Below are 9,156 nucleotides of genomic sequence, written 5' to 3'. Positions count from 1 at the left end.
TGAATGGCAAGTGTGTCTCAATGCATATGAAGGAAATTTGTGGAATAAAAGCTCTTTCTCCAACTTTAGTGCCAGTGATGACATCAGCCTCGAAGACTTTTGAGTGAAATCCCTTACAAATCAACCATGTACCGTTACCAAACCCACGTCTTGGATAAGTTACACAAAAATATAATATGGGATTCTAACTTTAAAACCAAACAATGATGTGGATATCCTCCCACACTAGATTGAGACCATTCAAAAATTCATTGAAGTATAGAAAGGAAGTATCCTCACTCTCGCACTTGAGGGGTTCACCTTAGAGAACCTATAAAGTACCACATGATTTCAAATGAAGGGATATTTTATTTAGGTTGACTTATAGTTTTCCACAAATAGAAAGGGTGTTTCTATTCCTAGCCTACATGTTAACATTAGCGGGGTGTTTATTCCAAAATAGCTAGAAAATGAGTATGTTTTAGTGGTATATCTCTTTTAGCCACTAGCTCAATGTCCTGGGTTCAAGTCCTCCCCCACCAGACATGTGATATTTTTTAATCTTTCCTTAAAGAGTTCAAGTTCTTTTTGAAACTTGATTTTTAGGTAGAGTTTTATACACAGTTCAATTTTTTTTGAAAATTTGAATTTTAGTCAAAGCTTTTTGGGGAAAGAAAACCCATGCTTAAATGATTAGAATGCATTAAACTCTTCAAGATGCCTTTCTCTCCCCTTCAATTTTAATGTAGAGTTTATTTTTTTTTGAAACTTTAATTTTAGTTAAAGCTCTATGGGGAAAGAAAACCCATGCTTAAATGATTAGAATACATTGAAATCTTCAAGCTTCCTTTCCCTCTCCCCTTCCTCTCCTTCTCTACATTTTGGGTTTTGCGTTTTTCATTATCTTGAACCAATATCTAAAATTTCAAAGCTCTTCTTTGTTATGTCTTAGTATGGAATGAATAAAGTAACAAGTTCACTAGGCACCCACATACTCATGCATAATAATGCACAAGCTTCTAACGATTACACCACAACTCATGGCTATCATCGAGCAATTAATTAGACCTAGTGCTACTGCCAACCATTCTCAACTAATCACACTTATGATTTGTCTCATGGACTATACCTCGTCCCTCGCTCGCAAAATTCATGTTTCATGCCATCATATTATACTCTATTATATTTGAAATCTGTAAATTTGCTTAATCTCTCATGAAAGTCATTTTTCAATTAACTCTTTCTAAAAAAAATTACTTGTTGCTTTGTGTGAGGTGAAAACAAGAAGAAAGACCATACCTCTATAGCCCTTCACCTCCCGAACTTTGATACAACAACTACAAAAAGGGGGCACCAACAACCAACACAAAACACTACATAGAGATACCTCAAAACTCTATACTCCACAAGATAATCAAAGACCGCACACTTATCCACCACAAGATAATCAAAGACCGCACACTTATCCACAAGATAATCAAAGACCGCACACTTATCCACAATAATGTAAAAAAAGTCCCTCTTTCACAATTTAGCTGGCTCCACTCGGCTTCCTTCACTCCCTTTGCCTGCCCACAGCTCTACTTCTGCATCCCAAAGGCGGCCACCCTGACCCTACTTCCCTCTCTTAATGCACAACCTTCGACTCTGTCTGTCGGGGTGGCAGCTTCACTTTACGTAGCTTTGTGCAGCTGACCAAGAAACACCCTCACTACTCCAAGGCTGTCACTTAACTCCCTTCGCCAGCAGCCCTGCCTGATATCACCAAAGTCCACCGGCTCTGTTCTGCACCTAAGCGGCTCTCCCTTCTAATCGCTGCCAGCCTCCATGCTTCAGCTCTGCAGCCAACACCTTCGTTCCCTGACTCTGAGGCCGCCCCCTCCTTTGTATAGACAGCTCGTCTCTTTCTCTCTCTCTGTCCCCCGTCTCAGCTCTCCCTTCACCCAGTAGTCGCCAGCACCACAGCCAGCCTTCCCGCTTGCGCCTGCGCGACTGCGCCAACCACACACCTGGTCGCCAAGCCTACTCCTTTTTTTTGCGCTACCCACCACCACCGGCCAGGTCCAAGACAAAGCAAGGCAACTCCCCAGCCAATCGGCAGCCCCCAGTCGTCGCTAGTAGCCACAGTTAACACTCCTTCGTCTGCAGTGGTTACCAGCCTTACTCACGGCGGAACCTGTCCTCTGCAGCTCTCTCCACTCCGTCAGCTCTGCATGCCTCATAGAAGAAGCATCCTCCCTCCAAGGCGGCCAACTTTCTTCGCCTTTTCCTCTTCGCCAACCTTACTAGGTGACTCCCTCGTGCTGGCGAGGGTGCTGGCAGCAAAACAAGCGCCCAAGTGGACCTTTCTTTTGCTGGCTACATTGGTGGTGTTTTTTATTTATTTATTTATTTTATTTTACCTAGAAGATGGGTTATATCTTCTCACCATCACTATCAAGCCCAACCCCCTGTTTATATGGAGAAACACGGCCATTCCAAAAATATGCACAGTACATCCAAACACAAGCATAAAGAGCAAAGTATGTTTGACTGGAATCTCTTGTAGATTTCAGTATTTGCAGTCTAGATTGGGCTCTCTCCATGTAAACCAGCCTATGTGCATCCATCTCTACCAGAGGCTCATCAAAGCCCCGATCATTGACATCCTCATGTTCTTCCACCTCTTGTTTACACATATCCAAGACACCCTCTTGACAAATAGAAAGCTCATACAATAAAAAAACTTCAAGTCTCAAGCACCTGCTCCAAAGAAAAATGCGTGTACTAGCTCATTACCAAACCACCAATTCTGTACATTTTCCAGGGCATTCAGGGCCAAACTTTTTATTTGCCATTCATCCCATATGTATACAAGCCCAAAACACCTTTATTGAATTTTGCTTGACATACTTTGCCCAACCCGCAGCTTGCTAGAGCATTTATGCTCAGCAGAAAAAAACATTTCAAGATCTAAATCCATGTTCAAAGACTGTCCTTCATTGGAAATCACATCTTCTAACACTGCATCCTGTACAATCACCATCAAACGTACATAATACTTCTTCAGCCTATATCCATTTACCCTGGAAGCATGTAAAGTCCCATCTAAATCTGCCAATTGATAAGTACCATTTGCAAATCCTTGCATCACCAATAAAGGTCCCTCCCACTTAACTTGAAACTTCTTATGAAAGGAATTGTCCAACCTGCTATTATAACATAATACCAAGTCATCCTTCATAATTCCTTTGCTTTTAATTTTCTTGTTGATCTTTTCCAACGTCCTTGTCTGCATATCTTCATAATGCTATCCCTGTTCTGTGCTTCTTGTAAATATAACAGCCGCTCTTTAAGGGCATCTTTAGGCTCTTCTAAAAGCTTTTCCAACATTTTAACAGTCGGTATCTCCACCTCAATAGGCAATAAAGCTTCTTTCCCATAAACAAGATGAAACGGAGTGAAACCAGTACCAGTTTTAATTGTTGTCCTGTATGCCCACAAGGCCGCAGGCAACTCCAGATCCCAATTCTTGCCTTGTTGCTCCATCACCTTAGATAAAATCTTAATCAATTCACCATTGAAACGCTCATTCAAGCCATTACACTGTGGATAGTAAGGTGTGGTAAAACTGCGACTGATCTTCATCTTTGTACACAAATAGTCCATAAGCTCTGCCCTGAAACCTGGACCCTGATCAGAAAGCAATTCCAATGGCACACCAAACTTACAACAAATATCCTGATATACAAACTTTGCCACTTCCTTAGCAGTAATTTGTTTCACTGCCTTTGCTTGGTAATCAACTGCAGTCAAAATGTAGCACTTCCCTCGGCTGGTAATAGGCAATGGTCCCACAACATCAATACCCCATTTTTCAAAAACATCATAAGCAAGAATTGTCTTCCTCATTTCAAGCCTTAATATCCATCTACTATGAGCTTGGCATTGTTTGCATGACCTGCACCAATGATTAACATCCTTATGTACACTTGGCCATACATAACATCCTTATGTACACTTGGCCATACATAACCTTCTTGTAATACTTATGCAAAGTAATCTTCAAGGCAAAATGTCCACCGCATGCTCCTTCATGGTTTTCCTTAAGAATTTTGTAGATTTCTTCCTTCCAAGGTACCCGTCGCATTATCAAGTCAATTCCCCTCAAATACAAAGCATCACCAACCATCACATACTTTGCAGCTTTCCTGATGAAACCATATTTTTTTGATTTTTCAATACCACTAGGAATCATCCCTGTTAACAAAAACTCCTAAACATCTTGTAAATTCTCCCTGCCACAATAAAATGGTGCATGAGCTTTAAGAGCAAAAACTTCACCAATCATTCCCTGGGCTGCTTCATGAGCCTCCTCATTATGGCCTCGATCCACATGCTTAAGACTCCAAGCTTCAAATTCCTTCAACAAACCTTTAATCTTGAAACACATTTCTTTGAGTGAAACATTCTTTGACTTCCAAACTCCCAACACCTGTTTTACAACAAGCAATGCATCTCCTCGAATGCGAATCCTATGTACACCATGCTTCAAACATACTTGCAATCCCACTTCCAAAGTCAGATACTCCGCTTCATTGTTGCTATGTGCATCCACCTTAACACCCTTCTTAAAAACAAGGCCACCCTGTGGATCATAAAGCACCAAACCTCTTGAAGCTGCATCATGGTTTTTCTTGTAGGAACCATCCAAATATAATAAGTGTGCATTCACCAACTCAACCACATCCTCAACTGGCTTCTTGATGGTCTCCGCCTTTATAAGAAGAGGACTCTCCTTATATGTCAATAAATCAGCTAAGGTAGCCCTGGTACTCTCTTCCACCAAGAATGAGAAAGTAAACTCCTGCAACTCAATCACCCACTTCGTCATAGCCTTAGATAAATTTGTGCCATTTATCAACTGAGGCAAAAAAGTGTAACTCGTCAAAAACACAAAGGGGCAAGGCAAGAAGTAGTGGCGGAACTGCCTACATGCATACATCACACTAACCATAACAAGTTCCACCTCTGATAACAACCTTTCTCTAGCAAGTTTTACCCTACTAGCACAGTAGACTGGTTGCATATAATGTGATTCTTTCCCCTTCTGTAACAACATAGCTCCAATTGCATCTTCACCTACTGAAGGGTTGACATAAAATACCTATTCCCAGTTAGGTGCCTGCATTAAAGGAATAGCACCCAACACCTCTTTCACTTTTTGAAAAACTACCTCACACTCCTCCGACCAATGTAAAGGATCATGCTTTGCTGCCTGCTCTGCAAAGGATATAACAACTGTGAAGATAGAGAGATAAATCGAGCCATATACTTCACCTTTTGCACAAAAGTAGTCAATTTCTTTGTATTCTTTGGTGTAGGAATAAGAAGAAGAGACTTGACTTTATTAGGATCTGGATCAATACCATTCTCTGAAACAACATGGCCCAAGAGCTTCACATTCGGTTGAGCCAAAAACACTTTTTTGGATTTAATTGACCACCACACTCATCATAACGCTGAAAAACTATAGCCAGCCTATCATAATGATCTTGCTTGGAGCTGTATATACAAAAATCATCAATAAAATCTTTGACAAACTTGCCCAAAAAAGAGATAATACCCAATTTGCCCTTTTTTGATAGTAGGCTGGCCCATTCATCAATCCAAAAGGAAGGACTTTGTAGCAGAAACATCCCCAAGGTGTAATGAAAGTCGTCTTGCACTGATCTTCTTCTGCAATCTTTAACTAAAAATAGCCTAAAAACCCATCACAAACACTGTACCTTTCATATCCAGCTACAGTATCTAAGATCTCATCCAGAAAAGGTAGGGGGTAAGGATCCTTTTTTTGTAGGAGCACTCAAGGGCTTGAAATCCACACATATATGCCACCTGCCATCCTTCTTTGGACTCACCACTGTAGGACTTACCCACTCAGCTGTGTCCACTTGTGTAATGAAACCTGCACTCAACAACTTATCAACTTCCTCTCTCAGGGCCTGCATTTGTTCTCATCCCATCCTGCGAAGCTTCTGCCTAACTGTTTTTACACCTTCTTTCAATTCAATCCTCAAATCTGGCCCTTTAAATCCTCGAATCTCCTTATAAGAGGTGATGAACAATTCTGGAAAATGAGACAGCATATTAACATACCTAACCTTTTCTCCACTCGAGAGATCCGGACTCAGCATTCCTTCAATCAGCTCCTGCTTCTTCTTCACTTCTACCTTTGTCTGCAGTAATTCCTCGATCACTTCATACCACCCAAAAGTATCTTCTCCCTTTGTACCCACTTCATGCACTTCTTCATCCTCATTACCTTGTTGCTCTGATACTAGGAAAACCACATCTGCCTCTTCTTCGTTGCTAGAAGCAGTAGTCGATGAATCCATCTCCGATTCAGAAGTACCGGTGGTAGTTTCCTCTTCACTCGAATCTTGTGGCCTCTCCCACACATCATTCAAAGATCTCCTACTATGCATCTCAAAAGATTTTTTATAACCCCGCTTATTATGCAAAGAAATGGTCCCATACCTCCAGTCTTGTACTGCACCCACCACTCGCAACCAAGGTCATCCAAGAATAATTGGAAAAGCACCAATACCCGTAGGCATCACATGAAAATCTACAATAGCTTTGACATTAAAAGCTTCAATTTCCAGCTCCTTTACCATACCAAGACATTTTACCTTTTGATGATTAGCCATCTTGATTCGAAAACCAGAAACCTCAGACACCCTCAAGCCTGACTGCTCCACACATGATTGAGTAATCACACAGATTTGAGCTCCTCCATCTATATAGACATGTCCAAGGTTCCTACATTTACTCCACATGTCCACAATAGGGCAAATATCTGGAAGCTCTTCTAAAGATAGTACTTTGACTGACCTCTTCTCTGACTCCTTTTCCATTGGATTCACAAGTCCCTTCCATTGCCTTCTCAATTTTGGCACCATCTCCACCAACTGCCCAAAGGTGATGTTGGCCTTCCTATTCACCATATCAGATTTCAGGTTATAGCTGGTTTACCCATCCCCCAGTGGGAAGTCTGACACCTGGAACCTTCTACGAGGCTTCGGTTTCCTTTTGGCTTTCACATCTTCTCCTTCCTATTGCTTCCCCTTCTTACGGCTGGGTCCAGCCACTCCCTTTCCTTCTCTTTCATCCGTTGTGTGCTTGCCAACGGGCATCACATCCTTTTCTTCTTTTACCTGAACATTCTCCAGAGTAACAACATTCACAACCTTTGCCTTCCCCTTCTCCTCTGCTATGATTCCACCAGGACCCGCTTGATCCCTGATATCAATACCATAGTCGTTTGACCTATCAGGTAATTGTGAAGGTAGTGGGTACATATCACCACCCATTTGCTGAGGCTTATCACAATCTGTACTTAGATGTCCAAGTTCACCACAATTCCAGCATGTAGGGATGAAACGACGGCCCCTACCATGACCACGTCCATACCCTGCTTGTCCAATGGGGGAGACCCTTCTTGATTATTGCCTCTACCTCTACCACGTCCACCACCTGTACTTCCAATTAAACTTAAGCTCAAATTCCTCATAAGATCGACCATCTGTTTCATATCTTGTCGTTGCAATCCCTCATCAGAACCTACAGGAACCATCGGTACTCCTTGACTAACTTGTGGTACCATCTGCATAGCCTGGGCTTCAGCGGGTTTCATCCTCTCTACGAATCTTCGACTGTCATAGGTGTAGCCTCCACTCTACAAATCTCCGGCTGTGCTACAACTGGAATCATCCCCAGCTAATTCGTCGGTTGCAACTTCCAATCCTTTGATTTGGCAATCTCCACCACATCCTCATAAGACCTGGGCTTCTTTAATTCCACCTTCCAGCGGCGAATACTCCTCTTAAGCCCGGCTACAAACTTGTTTTTCTTCATCATGTTAGGGGGTACCTTGTCTTCCCCTGAAGCCCTACATAAAGTCTCCCACAGCAAAGAGAATTTCTTCACATAATCATCAATTGATTCCAACTCACCCTGTATCAGAGCTTGCACCTCATGCCAAACCTTGTCGGGGTCTTCTACCTTCTTAAACCTGTTGCTAAGTGCTGTCTTCAATCCAATCTCAGTCATATCGATACGTGGAACAGCAACCCTCAATGACTCCTCATAAGTTTTGTACCAGGTCCTTGCATTCCCTTTCAAGTAGATGCTCAGTAGAAGCAATACCTGTACCGACTCATTGATGTGGTTGCTTATGCACGCAACCTCCATTCTTTCAAGAAAATCTGCCACATCTTCATTAGGACCACCAAAAAACTCTGGATACGACATCATTTTAATCCCCAAACTTCACCTCAAATCCCAAGAAAAACACCTTCCTTGAAACCTTCAACTCCTAGGGCATACACCCTTGTAGACTGAGAAAAATACTTGAGCTATCCTCAGTGGGGGCACCAGAAAGCTGTGAGGTGAAAACAAGAAGAAAGACCATACCTCTATAGCCCTTCACCTCCCAAACTTTGATACAACAACTACAAAAAGGGGGCACCAACAACCAACACAAAACACCACACAGAGATACCTCGAAACTCTGTACTCCACAAGATAATCAAAGACCACACACTTATCCACAATAATGTAAAAAAAGTCCCTCTTTCACAATTCAGCCGGCTCCACTCGGCTTCCTTCACTCCCTTTGCCTGCCCACAGCTCTACTTTTGCATCCCAAAGGCGGCTACCCTGACCTTGCTTCCCTCTCTTAATGCACAACTCCTTTGACTCTGTCTGTCGGGGCGGCAGCTTCACTTTACGTAGCTTTGTGCAGCTGACCAAGAAACACCCTCACTACTCGAAGGCTATCACTTAACTCCCTTCGCCACAGCAGCCCTGCCTGATATCACCAAAGTCCACCGGCTCTGTTCTGCACCTAAGCGGCTCTCCCTTCTAATCGCTGCCAACACCTTCGTTCCCTGACTCTGAGGCCACCCCCTCCTTTGTACAGACAGCGCGTCTCTCTCTCTCTCTGTCCCCCGTCTCAACTCTCCCTTCACCTAGTAGTCACGAGCACCACAGCCAGCCTTACCCGCTTGCGCCTGCGGGGCGGCTGCGCCAACCACACACCTGGTCGCCAGGCCTACTCCTTTTTTTTGCGCTACCCGCCACCACCAGCCACGTCCAAGACAAAGCAAGGCAACTCCCCAACCAATCGGCAAC

The sequence above is a fragment of the Cibotium barometz genome, chromosome 1 (genome assembly GCF_041138505.1).
Source record: "Cibotium barometz isolate CiBa-2024 chromosome 1, ASM4113850v1, whole genome shotgun sequence".
NCBI lineage: Eukaryota > Viridiplantae > Streptophyta > Polypodiopsida > Cyatheales > Cibotiaceae > Cibotium > Cibotium barometz.
Note: the sequence above shows the minus strand (reverse complement) of the source record.